This window comes from Scleropages formosus, chromosome 22 (assembly GCF_900964775.1).
Source record: "Scleropages formosus chromosome 22, fSclFor1.1, whole genome shotgun sequence".
NCBI classification, from domain to species: Eukaryota; Metazoa; Chordata; class Actinopteri; order Osteoglossiformes; family Osteoglossidae; genus Scleropages; species Scleropages formosus.
The window spans coordinates 7,502,953-7,518,464 of NC_041827.1; the positions used below are offsets into that span (position 1 = coordinate 7,502,953).

Genomic DNA, 15,512 nt, shown 5'->3' on the forward strand with positions numbered 1-15,512 from the left:
GCCTGCTAACGCTGCATGGTGTTCATTGTAAGCTGCTTTGAAGAAATGTATCTGCTAAATAAATAAGATCAAGAGTGGCTCAGAAAGTGTGTATGTTATATCCCTCTATTTTTACTATGAAGTAGAAGCAGCTGGCGGTGGCCCCACAGCAGGTATTGCTAGTGCCTCCTACTTCCTAGGCTGAGGATTTGAATCTGGCTGTTTGTGGGGGTTTGTGTGAGTTTGCATGTTTACATTTACATTTATTCATTTAGCAGATGCTTTCTCCAAAATGAAAAACAATTCATGCCTTACATTAGCAGGAAAAAGGGCTTGACTCTGGTGGGACTTGAACCCACAACCTTTGAATCGCTTCGCTGAGTGTTACAGCTAGAAGTCCAACATGCTATCCATTGCACCACAGAGCCATGGAAGTTCCCCTTACTGTCACCTAAGTTTCCTTGGGTTACTGCACAGACGTGTTTTAGTTGAGTTGTTGGTTCTAAATTTCCCTTTGGGGGGTCTTTGTTTATGGGGCAGCACAGTGCATAGTGCTGCTGTCTCACAGTACCTGGGTGGTGTAAGTAGACATAGGTTTGATCCCTCCTCAGTCTTTGTGAAGTTTGCATGTTCTCCCTGTGTCTGTGTGGGTTTGGCCTTGTGATGGACTGGCGTCCTATCCTGGGTGTACCTTAACCTTGTGAGTTGCTTTGGAGAAAAGCATCGTGTAAGGGTAGACCACCATGACCCTAACTTAGGCAAATGGTCATCGATAACAACTGAGTACTAGAAGTAATGGTTACTCTTTATTTTGACGTATGGCAAATTACTTCTCTGAGAGGCCAGAAACCGTCTTTAGTTTATGGAACCCAGGCTAAAGCAACCGGTCTCTCTTCCTTCCGTAACGCACCTCATCTCTCCTCTTTGTGGAACGGCTCAGGCTGACTGGGTGAGAAGGAGCTTGCGCCTGTGCTTTGGAGTAGATCCCATGATCGGCAGGTCAGGGGACGTCCTCACTGTCCCATCAGCCTCTCATTCCTTCCTCTGGCTCCAACTTTCACCACTCACGGTTTGAAGCCTGTTCTTCACCTCCTCTTGGTCCTCACTGCTCCCTCCTGTTGAAGCACCTCTGCCGATGCCCATCCGTGTCATTTTCTCCAGCCTCCTCCCACCTGCATTAATTAATCTTGTTCAAATTCTACGGAACCTGTTTCCAGCCCTCCGTGGTTCACTTCCCCCTCCTTCCAGTTTAATTTCACGTTACCCTTTACTCCTCTCTCAACGGACCTCGCTCTCTCTACATTTCTTTTTTCTTACACCCTCCCACCCATAATATGCATTCCTTTTCCTCCTGCTTCTTCTTTCCACCCATGGCTGACGTTACCCATCCCCTCTCTTCTCCATAATTTTTCTTTGACCTTTCCCCACATCTTGTTTTGTCCCATTTACTACAGTCCCACCCCCACAGTTCTCTGTATGGAACAATAGCGGAATGCCAAAACAAGCGAATTTGTGCATAAATGACATTTCCATGCGCCCCTACCCTGGTCCTGATGACAGGTGGGAAGCTCTTCTAATAAACACCCCCTGGGTAATTAAAGGGGGAGCCGATGAAGGTGGGATGGTGGTACGGGATGGGGGTCGATGGTGATCTGCAGACACTGGAGTTCAGGGGACAGACAGAAAGTGATAAATCACAACTTGCTGGTTCTTCCTTCCACCTCCTACCATATTTACAGCGAAAGCAATTCCGGCAACCCCCTTCAGCACATTCATCTTCATCAGTGCCAGGGTGGTCTGGGCTGGGTGGAACCTAGTGGGTCCCATTGATCAAACAAGAAATAGATATCAACTTACCCTTTATTAATTTCATTGTCACCATCCAAAAGCTTATAACAATATCATTTCTGTAGAATACCATGGGATGTTCCCCTGAAAATAAACTTGGGACTGTAAATAAATTGGGCAGCAGGTGGTTTGATGACTAGTGCGGTGCCCTTGCAATTGAAGTCCTGACTGTGAGTTCCCGCTGCTGCTGTAGTACCCTTGAGTAAGGTGCTGTATTCACCTAAAATGAAGGCGTAAAAACTTACCAAGCTGTATAAATAAGCAAATTATTGCATTGCACAAGGGTGTTGGGCAAAGACTAAGTAAATAACCTTAGTGTTGACACCTTGAATGTGGAAACAAGGGATTGCCCAAATGTCTTGAAACATGATGCGTGTCGCCCGGGCCACCGATGTGTACTTCATGCTTTAAATCCTCTGTGACCGGTACCGCGTAGTTGGTGAGCAGACGTAAAACTAATGAACAGTGTAAAATTTAATGGCAGCATTCATATTTTTCATTGTTGATGTCACTGCTCTCGGTTATGTTGCGATTCATTCTCAGGAACGCAATCAACACAAATTGTGCCTTAAGATTCTACTGAAGAACAAGAAGGAAGGAGTTCAATGAATAAGTCGGTCAGACAACTGGTCCCGTACATTTTTACAGACGACTTGTCATGAAGCGACGCAAAGATGATTTTGCTATGGTGCTCAAATCTAGTTTACCAGTGGAAATTGTTCCCCTCCGCAGTTGAACACAACGCTAGCAAAATCGTAAGAGCATTTCTAACATGTCGCAGAGCTGTCCCCCTCTGTGATCGCAGGACTGACAGCTGTCACTCACAGGGTTCAGAGCCAGCAGGACAGCACCACGCTGAGTCTTCCATGCCCGCAGCACTTGATGGGTGTGGTGAGGTGCACCAGAGGCAGGTCTGAAATAGCCATTTCCCACCTCCAGGGCTGTGTGCCGCAGCAGTGCAGAAGAACCCGTCGCCGACAGCTGGACATGAGGTCCAACCTTGGAGCTGACAGGTGACGGACAGAGCAGCGGCGAGGCGAAGAGTTCCCACGTGTCACTCTGCATTAAGTGGCGCACTCCTCTATTGTGCTTCGACGTACCTTCGCTTACAAGCGGTAAGACGATCTGAGAAGAACAAGGCAGATACCCGGCGTGTCTGAAGTGCGGGCCTTCTGAGAGCCTTCTACTTCTCATAGAAGTTTGTTTCCTTTTGAAAAAACACCAATGAAAAGGGAATTTTGTGTATTTAAATGGAAAAAAAAGCTTAGAGGTAGCCCACTCTGCTCTTGATCTCTCAGTTCCAGCATCCGCTCTACTGCTGGATGGGTCGACCAGTCTCATGACGCTGTTGACCAGGTTTATTCCTTCTAAGGGCTATTAATGGTCTCCTACTGAGCTGTAATCGCTAGAGGATCGGAAGTCTGACTAAGGTCCCACGTGACACGCACTGCGTGTGCCGGCATACCTGTTTAGCACTTCATCATCATACAACGTAACACTTCACCTGTATCACTCACTGAGGGACTCGATATATCGCCCTTTGCCTCCTCGTCAGAACCCCGCATCCCCCTTGATGAAATCATCTGCTAAGTGAATAAAATATAAAATCAACTGTAACCGACGCACCCAGATGTACTAGACTGGTAAATTTAAGAAACTTTGTAAAGAATTCAAGGTCACCAGTGGCCCTTTGTTTAGCTGGTGGGTGAAGAGCTGCTACCTTTGGACCCAAAGGTTGTAGGTTTAAATCCCACCTCTAGTTGTAGTACCCTTCGGCTGAGGCACGTACCCTAAATTGCGCCGGTAGAAAATATTACCCAGCCGTATAAATGGGTAAATAGTTGTAAGATTCTTTAGGAAAAAAGGCTCAGCCAAACAAATAAATGAAAGTGGTTTCCTTTGTTAGTGGTAACTGGCTTTCTGGATAGAACCAGTACCAGAGGAGAACACAAGACACACTTTGACTTTGATTCGCCAGAATAAAAAATGAGAGAGAAATGATGTGGCAGAAGAGGGCAGTAAAATGTGGCCTTTCCTCACTAAAATAAACAAGGCAATCGGAATTAAATGCATTGCACGTCCCATTCTCCGAGAAGAAGGGAAAGGAAAAGAAACGTTCAGAAAAAAGGCGCAGAAATGAAAGCGGGCATGAAAGGAGAGGGGGTAAATTGCTTCAGGGAAGGATAAAAGTTTGTTGTTGAAGTAAGGGTGAGATTTAGGTTTTAGTCTCCGCGGATGAGGGAGATGTTCTGAGGACGAGGCAGGGTGCCGGCTGGGGGGCGATGTCAAACACACGTAGCATTAGCACACACCTTATATCGCATGCTCCCCGCTGCTCGAGGGATGGAAACGGCGGCGGTGGGCGTGTCTTCAACCCGGGCGAGAGGGACAGACGGCAAGGAGGTAACAGGAAGGGAAAGTAAACAAAGGAGAGTGACGGAAACGAGGGGAGACAGTCAGCGTCCATCTGTGTACCCACACACCCCTCCAGAAACCTCGTTTCCATGTCAATGCGGAGATTCGCACTCCCTGCCCATATAGCCAGGCAGATGCTCCCTGAGTGTGTGTGTGTAGGCTGCTCTCCCATGCCACAGGGTGCTCTCGCTTGCACACCCGACTCCGTTGCTCTGTCTTCTGGACCGGCTGCCCCATGCTGCCCTGGGGTCCCGCGAAGACAGCCGCCTGCAGACCCAGCATTGCAAGCACAGCCACTGGTTCGTACCCAGGACACGTGCCACCAAATTAAACAGCTCAACAGGGCGTGAGCGACGGCTTGGGACGGCGAGTTTCCCGTGCTTGGATCAGCTCCGCGGTGAATTCCTCTCGCTCGCAACAGGTGCTCATGGGCGGAGACACCCGCACGCATGATCACACACACGGACATGCTGAACTTACAGTAAATTAAGGAATGAAGGGCTTGGATGCTTGAAACCCCCCATGCTGTAGGAAAGTGGTAATATAATGACTGCTGGAGCAGTTGCCTTTGAATCCAAAGGTTGCAGGTTTGAATTGCACCTACCGCTGCAGTGCCCTTGACCATGATACTTACTCTAAATTGCTCCAGTAAAATTACACACCTATATAGCTGATAGTGTAGTGGTTCAAGCAACTACCTTTGGCCCCAAAGGTTGTAAGTTTGAGTCTCACCTCTGACTGTAGTACCCTTGAGCAAGGTAATTACCCTGAATTGCTCCTGTAAAATTACCCAGCTGTATAAATGGGTAAATAATCATAAGTCTGAGCAATGATGGGAGGGCCCATGTCAAGATTCTCAAAGAGCTTTATTTTTCATCCCGAAATTGTGCTTTTTCCTTCATTGCTCTCGAGTCACACACACACAAAGACCCAGATCCCAGACAGGAGCCGGTGCATGTTGTGCCGGAGCAGAGCTGTCTCTCCATGCAGAAGCAAATCGATCTGTTTCCACTTCCTCCCTCTCATCCAACAGTGGCGTGGATATGGAGAGGAGGAGGAGAAGAGGAGATGGACTGCTGGGAGCAGGGCACAGCGAGCGTGGGCTGGTGAGCGTAAGAGGAGCGGCGCAGTCGGAGTTTGGGTCTGACGGCAGGGCAGCGGACAGTGGGCTGCGGGAACTCCGGGCTCCGGCTGAGCACGGGAGTGGAACTGAGAGAGAAGCGCATAACATCTATGTGTACGAGCACTTCAGACAGTAATGCAAGAGCAGGCAAAGAAGAGTTATTTACTTCAACTTTTTTTGGCCTGACAGTCAAGAAAAAAGGGGCAGCTGGTGGTGCAATGATTAGAGCTGCTGCCTTTGGACTCGAAGGTTGCAGGTTTGAATCCCAGCTCTTGCTGCAGTCCCCTTGAGCAAGGTCCTTCCCCTAAACTGCTCCAGTAAATTACCCTGCTGTATACAGAGATTAATTAATTAAACCATTATTAAATAATTATAGGTGACATTGTAAGTTGCTCTGGAGAAAAGCGTCAGCTAAACGAATTAATGTAAAATACATTTGCTGCCCAAGCAGGTATGTTCGAAATGTGACAAGCGAGCTGAAACGAACAGAAAAAACAGCGGACAAACCAATTGCATTGAAAACAAAAGCAGCAGACAGAGATGTTTTTGGTTCTTGCAGACAATACTGTTTTGCCTCATGATCTTTGCGGTTTAAAGAAAGATGGCTGTACTTTATTGATATTAATCCGTGAAATCCGAGCAACATCGCTCGCTTACGTAGCCTATAGAAAGCGTAAAAGAATCCAGCCGAGCAGCTGAGAAATGCAGGTGATGTTACAAATATACACATCAGTAGGAAGAGCTCCTGCCTTTGGACTCAAAGGTCACAGGTTTGAGTCCCACCTTGAGTATAAATGGGTAAATAATTGTTGGTACCTTAACATTGCGAGTTGCTTTGAAGAAAAATGTCAGATAAATATAAATGCTGGATAAGTATCGTTACCTCCCCAACTTAAGGCTTCACGGGCAGTACTTTACCAAGGGAAGACAGACAGGTGTGAGGTTTTGAAGTCTTGGACAGTCTGCGGGGATGTGAGGGAAATAACAGCTAAATGATGGCATCGCACAGTTAATGATGCCCGAATTAAAAAGACAAAGGTTTTGGGTTCGGGCTCCGAAGTGAAGGAAAGGCCTCCCCCATCACTCAGAACTGCTGAATCTCTCTCTGCATGTAAGAAAGGTGTCAAAATTCAACTCTTTCAGACTCACTTCTCCCCTGATCTTCAAAGTGCTCAATAAACATGTAGGTGTTTGTTTTGTTTAATAAAGTTTAATAACAATTTGCTGCTTAATAGATGAAAAGCTTATGTGCAGCTACTCATGTAATGCGTACTGTTTCGTACGGTGGAATGTGACAAATTGACGGTACTCAAGAATCATGTGTCTGCATCCAAATGTGCGCGCGCGCGTGTGTGTGTGTTTCTCTACCTATGGTGGGGTTCAGGTGAATAACGATGGGTAACGGTGCAGAGACCCCTCCCGTCCGACCTGTTGTGCTCCACCCACGCTTCCCCCACCTTTGCCGAATCTGCCAATTTGCCATTAACGAGCTCTGTCTGCCTTGTTAGAGCCCGCTGCCGGCTGCACAAACAAACCTCTCCAAATTTGTTCCGGTAATTGCCTCGACTTCTTTTTTTTCCCCCGGTTTTCCTCTATTAGTGTACTTCTGTCTTGTTCTGCTGATGCACAAATTTTAAGAACTTTCTCAGTGAAAGACATGGATATTTCTAATTGCAATCCACATGCTTTACTTCCCCCCCCCCCAAAGGTGTCCTGCAGGTTATGGATGTAAATCTGACCTTTAACCTTGCCCGTCTCTCGTCTTTGCTATAGATGGTAACCAGTTGTTTAGGTGGAGAAACAAGCTTCCATTCAAATAGCATAACTAGAGTATACACTGTTAACGCGGTAAAGCTTTGCACCGCACTTCTTCAAAGCATAATCGCGTTGTGGTCCTAATGCTGCAACATTGCTCTTCTTGGACAAATAACTACCATTTCCCTCAATCCCCTTCATCCCTCTTTTTCCTCCTTTCGCTTCCTCTCTCTCTCATTGGAATTCCGCTCACCCTCTCACTGTCTTATTAGAAACATATCTCTGAGCCAATTAATCTCCTCCTCTCCTCCCTCTCCGGGTTCCTTCCCTTCCATCCAAGCACAACAAGCCCGCTCCCATCCAGCCTCTCCTCCCTTATCCCCTCTTTCCGCATCCCTTTCTATCGCCGTCTCCCTCGTGCGTTCTATCGGAGCAGCATTTCAAACAGATGCAAAGTGCTCGGTTTTTTAAACTGTCAGAGAGACAAGTTTGACCAAAGAGACAGGTACAGGTAAGGGAGAGTGAGCGAGAGAGAGAGAGAGAGAGAGAGAGAGAGAGAGAGAGGGAGAGAGAGAGAGAGAGAGCACAGGATGCGACGCTCTGTTGCCCGGCTGACAAACAGAAGGTCTCAGCAGACCCCGAGAGAGGGGGGGGGAAGGAGACAGAAAGTGAGCCAGTGCTGCAGGAGAGTCTAACACTTCTACACAGAGACGCCTGGTTCCTTAGTATTCCTCCCAGCCTTCCCTGCATGAGCATCTCCTGCCTCGGAGTCCGCCGAGAAAGCGGGAGACAGACGCACCGCTTGCGTGTGATCTGAGAGGGAACATCTGAAGGAAGAGGCTGACAACTTTGACAGAAAGTCCCACAACTTCCCTTAAGCGCAACACGCCTCGTCGGGGAATTCGAGCCTCGTTCAGTGCGTACCTTCCCCGCCCGGACGCGCGTTGCGCATCTTTCGTCGGCCAAAGGTGGGCTTCGCACTCGGAAAGAGGCGTTCGCGGCACGGCTACTGGCGCGCGCGAGATTCCCCTAGAGTCACAAACGAAAAGTGGTTAAAGTCACGCATTCTGCGGAACACGTCTGGTTATTTGAAGGCCTTAAAGGAACTAAACACACGTGTGATTTTCAATATCGCTGACAGATGTGACGCATTCTCGCCCGAGAAAAGAGTCTGGCGACAGCCCTTTTGAAGAAGTGGGGTGATCGTTTTAAACTTAAAGAGGCGATTGTTTGTGCAGAGCCACAGTGTTACTTACTCTGAAAATAAATAAATAGAGCCTTGCTGTTCCAGCTTGGCGGAAAACACATGCACACACATGCATACACACATATTCCAGCACATAAAATGCCACCAGAAAATCTATTTTCCAAGATTTATTATTTTTCAAGAGTTTCCTGAGATTGAAAATTAAAATTAAAAAAAGAAAAGCCCACGATGACAGGACACTATAGTATATATGCACATGCACAAACACCCCCGTCCACACGCACACACACACACATGCAGACACACTCGGTCCCTCACTCCGTCCTTTCTCAGATTCCCTCTTCTTTCCACCGTCACTCCTTTTCCGTTTCCCTGCGCCTTGCCGTCATGCTCCTGTGCTCAGCTTTAAAGGTCACGGCTTGTACCTGCTGTCACTAGCTGTCACTCTGTGGCTCTCTTTCCGTGGCCGGGGTGCCGTTTTTTTCATCACGCTCTGAAGGTAAGGAGCGCAGGGAGGTGATCCCGCCGCAGCCCCACCCTGCACCACACTGGGGGACACTCAGCAGCGAGGCACGGAGGCGGATGAATATCACGCGTCAGCCGTGGCGCCGCGCCTCGCCAAGAGCCGCCGCTGCGGACTGCCAGTCGGGGTGGAAGTGCACGAGTGTCACCGAGCGAGCGTGGCGGTCAGCTAGTGCTGCAGGTCCGTCCATCACGTGGAGCAGGGGACGGTGCAGGAAAGGCACGCTGACAAGCCATCCTTTGAGACGAACGGGCCCCGCAGTCTCCTTTCCGTGCTCGACACCCACCTTCGCGCGCTTCCTCTCGTCTTTCGTCTCCTTCATTTCGCATCTGACGTCTGCTGAACTTTCTTCGTTATTTTTCTTGAATTAATTCCGTCCTCTTTAAATTAAGGTAAAGGGTTAAAAAATGTAAGCAAGGATGAGCATTGTTAAGGATATGAAAACTTGAGACCTTCACACTAACTATAACAGTATGAGCTGCTCATGAACTCTAAAAATGGTGGGTTAAAGGTCATTGAGGCATTACCGGGTCAGTCGGGGACTGAACACAAGCTTGAGTCTTTCAGCCCAGATTGCTCGGTCTGAAGCCATTATATTTGTACGCACACACACACACACACACACATCATCTGAAACTGCTTGTCCCATACAGGGTTGCGGGAAACCAGAGCCTAACCTGGCAATGCAGGGTGCAGGGCTGGGGGGGGAGGGGACACACCCAGGATGGGATGCCAGTCCGTCGCAAGGCACCCCAAGTGGGACTCGAAACCCAGACCCACCTGAGAGCAGGACCCGGTCCGACCCACTGCGCGCCCCCCCCCCCCCCCCCCCCACGTTATATTTGTATGTTTTACCATAATTTACTAGTGCATTTTCCTGGGCTGTTTTTACAGAACCATTTATAACTTGTTTGTAGAAACCACATTTCTCCAGGGAGGGAGGGAGGGAGGGAGGTGTGGTGATGTGGTGACACGGCAGGTTTGGCCAGTGCCTGCTGCATGGCAGGTCTGGGGTTCGAGCCCTGCTTGGGGTGCCTTGTGATGGACTGGCATCCTGCCCTGGGTGTGTCCCCTCCCCCTCCAGCCCTACGCCCTGTGTTGCCGGGTTAGGCTCCGGCTTGCTGTGACCTTGCTCGGGACAAGTGGTTGTTGATGGTGGATAGATGGACATTTACAAAGAAGAAAATAGATCTGGCACATTTTACTTAGCTTTTTGGGTATTTTACCACCATGCAACGCAGTTCATCTGTGATGATAAAACAATAAAATTTCTTCATTGAGAATTCTCATATATTAACTAACCTTAAATGTGACTTTCCTTTACTGCTTTCCATTCTTTAAAAAAGAAATGTGTTTCCTCTGTTTTTTTTTCCTTTTATGCATCAGCCTCATTTATGCGCTTGCCTCACTACTCCCTCTCGCTCCTCCGCTTCGTCTCTCCCTGGGCCCCTGCTGATGCATTCAAGCGATCAGGCTCTCCGCACTAACGAATCCTCAACATCTTTCCTCGTCACGCCAATTACACACGTACACGTACGCGAGCACGCACGCTTGCATGAACTTACGATGGGACACACGGAGACACAAACAAAAAAACAGCGCAACCCCATCATTAGACATAACACAACGGCGGACAAAGGAGAAACACGGTATCCGATTGGCACGGGTTCCCGAAGCACAGTGCCAACTATATCCCCCCTCCCCGCAAGTCATTTTTAGAGTAGCGATGTCCCTGTGGTATGTTTATGTCTGCTGTTTCCATCTGTTAAGGGGCTCTCATCCTGATTTTGTCACAAGTTCATGTTTACACACATTGGAAGAGACACTTTAACGCACTGGAGGATTTCAAGGCTTTAAGATGACGGTACTGCACTGCCGTTACGCAAAAGCTTCGTTGCCCGGTTTTAAGCAAAGAAGAAGAGACAGAAAGCACAGCTCACTGGTGACTAGTTCCGAGCTGTCTTTATTACCTGCAAGTTGAGGGTTAATTAACAGTAAAGTTTAATCAGATGGAATTAATAATTCATGGCCTGAGGCCAATTGAGGGGATATTTTAAAATGCCCACACACGGACACCCAAAGATTAATTATTCATTTTGCTTTTACTTGTAGAATATAATATTTCTGTATCATTTCAGGTTCCGGAACCTGTCAGGGGTAGATTAATTTAAAAGCGCGCAGATATTTAAGGGAATTCACTTCCGTTGGTAGATTGTGGCTGGTGCTTTGCTGAAAAATTGTATGAATTTGAGAGACGGCAAGCTTAACAGCGCACACACACCTCATGTGAGGCTGCTTTTGCTGGAACCTAACCCGGCAAAACAGGGCGAAAGGCTGGAGGGGGAGGGGACACACCCAGGACGGGACACCAGTCCATCGCAAGGCACCCGAAGCGGGACTTGAACCCCAGACCCACCAGAGAACAGGACCCGGTCCAACCCACTGCATCATTCAAAGAATTAATTTCCCCCTATTCACCTTTTAAAACTGTATTTACAATGAAAACATATGGTTTGTGTACAGACTAAAGTTAAAAACAGCATTTTCCTGCAATGGCGGCGTTACTGGGCACATTTTTATTGTGAAGAAATGAAAAATCAGGAAGTGGATGAAATCTCTTTACACTTGAAATGAAATTGCACTGGTAATACTGAGCGAGAAATCAGCAAATGTTACACACAGTGTTACTGTGTCGTGTAAACACCCGAATGAGGAAATTTTTCAACAAAATATCCTGCGATATACGTGCAAATAATTCACATTTATGACTTACACAGACATTTTGCACAGATATATGTACAGTGCTGCTTAAATGTGACGCCGTGGGTTGAGAAAGGAGAGAAGAGGCGCGAAGAGAAAAGAACAGAAAGAGGGCGCCTTCCTGCCCCTCATGATGTTTTGTGAAGACGTCACAAGTTAAAGGTAAAACCCATGTCAGTTAATAAAACTGTGAAAAAAACTGATGTTGATAGATGAAATTGCAGCTACAGAATTCATCACCGTAACCCCGCTGCCTGAGTCAGTCCCCCAGACCACCTGTTTCCCTGGTGCTGATCACTTATGTACTGTGAATTTTTCCATTGCAGTATAGATGCAGCTGAGGACATTAAATAAATTAATTATGATGTGGATCATATCTGACGTTTTTTCTTCAGTATGTGGTTATTACTTTAAATTATATCCCTACACATGCTTCTTGAAAGTGTGCAAACCCCCCGTGTCCCTTAGTTTTACCACGAAATGGTTATTTAATGAGAAGCAGTCTTTCTCATGTGACATAATAGGTGTGTAATCACCAATTCCATATGTTTCTTTAGAGGAAATCATGTGTGTAGCAGAAAAATGGAAGTAATGCAGATGCAAAATTAAATGAACCCCAAGCTGAATTGGTTAAACCAAGCAGGTGAGTAAAATCATGTGTGTAAGTCATAGTCATTTATTCATTTTATAAGTTTAAGATCTAACATTTCAATTTTAGAAGTTTATTGTAATGTTTTGGAAGGGGGTGCGGTGGCGCAGTGGGTTGGACCACAGTCCTGCTCTCCAGTGGGTCTGGGGTTCGAATCCCGCTTGGGGTGCCTTGCGGCGGACTGGCGTCCCGTCCTGGGTGTGTCCCCTCCCCCTCCGGCCTTACGCCCTGTGTTACCGGGTTAGGCTCCGGTTCCCCGTGACCCCGTATGGGACAAGCGGTTCTGAAAATGTGTGTGTGTGTGTGTGTGTGTGTGTGTGTGTGTGTGTGTGTGTAATGTTTTGTACAAGGATTATGATCATCCCTATAGGGTTAGCATACTTTCGAGCAAGACTGCACATTTGTTTAAAGATGATCTTGATGAAGTCCTTGACTTCTGAGCTGATGAGCTAATGTGGTATTTTTATCTTTAGCAGATATGTTTTAAATGACCTCTTAGTTAAATTCCTGTTATGTTTTTAGTCACAGAGACATCCGATGGGCAGTAACTCATAAGATAGTATGGCATTATTCAAAAAAAGAATGTAAAAATGTGAGAATGTAAAGAGTCATTCATAAAGATGTAAGTTCAACATTTTTAGGCTGTTTTATACTGATGCTATTTTTTTTTAAAAACCGATCAGACTTTTTCTCACATGAAGGAATTGAGTTAAGATATCTGTCTCTTGTTCTCAAGAACAAAGGGAGCTGTCTAGAGCTAAAGAAAGAAATATATGACAGGTACACTGAGACTAACATTTTGATTCAAAGCATAAACGGAAAACCAGACATAAGCACAACGTCAGAGGTCCTCCAGGCAGTAATTTAAGTAGGAAACTCATTATAGAACAACAGAAAGAGCTCAGCAAAAAATGAAGTCCCAAAAATGGTGCAAATTAAGGTGTTTAAGAGGCATTTGTTTGCTTTCACAATCATGTCTTTATAGAAAATCTGATATGTACAATAATGATATAATTTCATAATAATAATAATAATAATAATAATAATAATACACGCTGCAAAATCTTTATTTTTTGACCTCATAAACATAACATTTTAGACCTTCTTTGAAAAATAAGAACAGCATGAAAACGAGAATGTGTGAGCTTGACAAAGGAGGAGCCGTGTCTCGGTAGGAAGGTGACAGGTGGATCAAATGGAATAAAGACAGCATCCAGAGGGAGGGGAGAGAGGTCAGACACTGCCCTCTGCCTGATGGAGAGAGACAGAGAGGAAGGGAGAGACTGATTCATTCATTTAGCCATCACTTTTTGGACTTGTTAGTTGGAAAAATGCAAGCAAAGTGACACGGAGGTACAGCAGAAACCCTCACAGACCTGTCCCTAAAATCACATCTACCAACAGATGTAAGGATGAGTATTTTCTTTCTTACTGAATGTAACCCTTGAAGTCTCTGTGTTTCCTCAGCCTTTCTTTAATTTTACTCTTAACACTCATTGCTTATGTGAAAAAAAATCTCCCAGCAAGACAAAAAGAGTCAGAATACTGTATACAGTACTTATTTAAGGGCTCTCAAGGTTTTTACTCTTTGCATTGACGTTTCCCATTTTATCCCATTCAAATATAAATAAATACTCAGTGTAGATAATTGTAGTGCTTAACTAGAGGCTCCGCTTACATAACAAACATAATTCATTCTTGAAAAATCTGTCAGTAAGGTGAATTCATGTTTTTAAAAATCTTCCAAGAAAATCTCATTCAAAACCATGTCCAGAATATCAGATTGCTCTGGACACCTTTAAATCCAAACTGAAGATCTATATGCTCCAATTTGCTAGTACAGAACACATTTGTCTGCTTCTCTTTTCCGATTCCCTTTTCTGCTTTCCCGCTCATCAATTATCCATTATTTTCTCTTTTTGTTTCGTGGTTTGATTTTTTTGGCAGTTGGCGACATAGTAGACAGCATTAGTGCTCACAATTCTTAGCTTACTGTGTGTTTTTAAAATGCTGAAATTTATTGTAAATCTCTTTCCTTAAGACTTCTCTTCTACTTTAAAGCACTTTGGAAAGACCATTTTCAATGAGCTATGTAAAAATTAAGATTCTTCTTCTTCTTCTTCTTATTATTATTATTATTATTAACAGGAGTGTGACACAGTGGGTGTAGTTACTCACAGAGCCTGAATTGTGTGATTGGGCATCGGTTTGATCTCTTTTCCGTTGGTGTGATGTTGTGTTCATTTGGGTGTCCTCCAGCTGCTTTGGCTTTCTCACACACACTGAGGCCGCTTGTCCTGTGCGGGGTCGCGGGGAGCTGGAGCCTAACCTGGCAACACAGGGCACGAGGGACACACCCAGGATGGGACGCCAGTCCTTCACAAGGCACCCCAAGCTGGACTCGAACCCCAGACCCATCAGAGAGCAAGACATGCTCAAACCCACTCTACCACTGCGCCCCCCCCAACCAAAAGACATGTTTTTTTTTTTGGTAGACTGTTGACTCTACTTTTTCTATAGTGAGGTACCATCTGTGTTTGCGAAGAAATGGACTGACATCCCATCCAAGGTGTTCCCTGCCACCCTAGCACCATGTGCTTCCCCTTCTCTGCCGAGTTAATTGTAAAGCGCCATTTGAAACAAAAGAACAGAAACTGAAATGACACAGTCATTTGTGATGATATTGCTTTTCAAGAGAATTTGATGGATTTTTTAATTTCAAATTTTCAAAGGATAAGTAAGGCTATCCTTCAGCTTCGTTTAGCACTTTTTGCTTTACGACTCTATTGTGATGGAATAGTAGGCTTTACATTAAATATAATAATATATGATGTGACAAAAGTTAGAAGATTTCAAAGACTGGCTTTTCAATGAACCATCCTTATGAGATGAGACAGATCTAAGAGACAATTAAGGTGTGCAGGAAATGCCTCACCATGGGTGAAGGAAGGTTGCACGCCTTGTGTGGTACTCAGTGTCACCAAGGCTTGTGCGCTGAATTTAAATTTCCATTCTAGTGAGACCATTTTTGGAAGTGTCAGTGGATCGTTTGTTATGTAAATTTCAGGCTACATATTACATGTGCTCCTAGGTCTGAATTCTCCTAATATGAGCATTTGTAATGTGAGGGAAGCCTGTATCTTGTTTTTAATAATTCCATGTACAAACAAAAGTTTTTTTGCAGAATCATTATGCTGCCTATTTATTGACATAATTAATTTATCTCAGGGAACAGAGGTTTAACGTCAAATGA

At 45.7% G+C, this 15,512-nt stretch overlaps 1 non-coding gene across 1 annotated transcript; it reads right to left on the minus strand.

The window, feature by feature from the left end:
* Positions 1–313: 313 nt before the first annotated feature.
* On the minus strand, positions 314–407 carry trnar-ucu (transfer RNA arginine (anticodon UCU)). Its single transcript has 2 exons — positions 371–407; positions 314–349 (listed from the first exon to the last, which is right to left on the minus strand). It is a non-coding gene; the product is annotated as a tRNA-Arg (tRNA).
* Between the last annotated feature and the right edge of the window lie 15,105 nt (positions 408–15,512).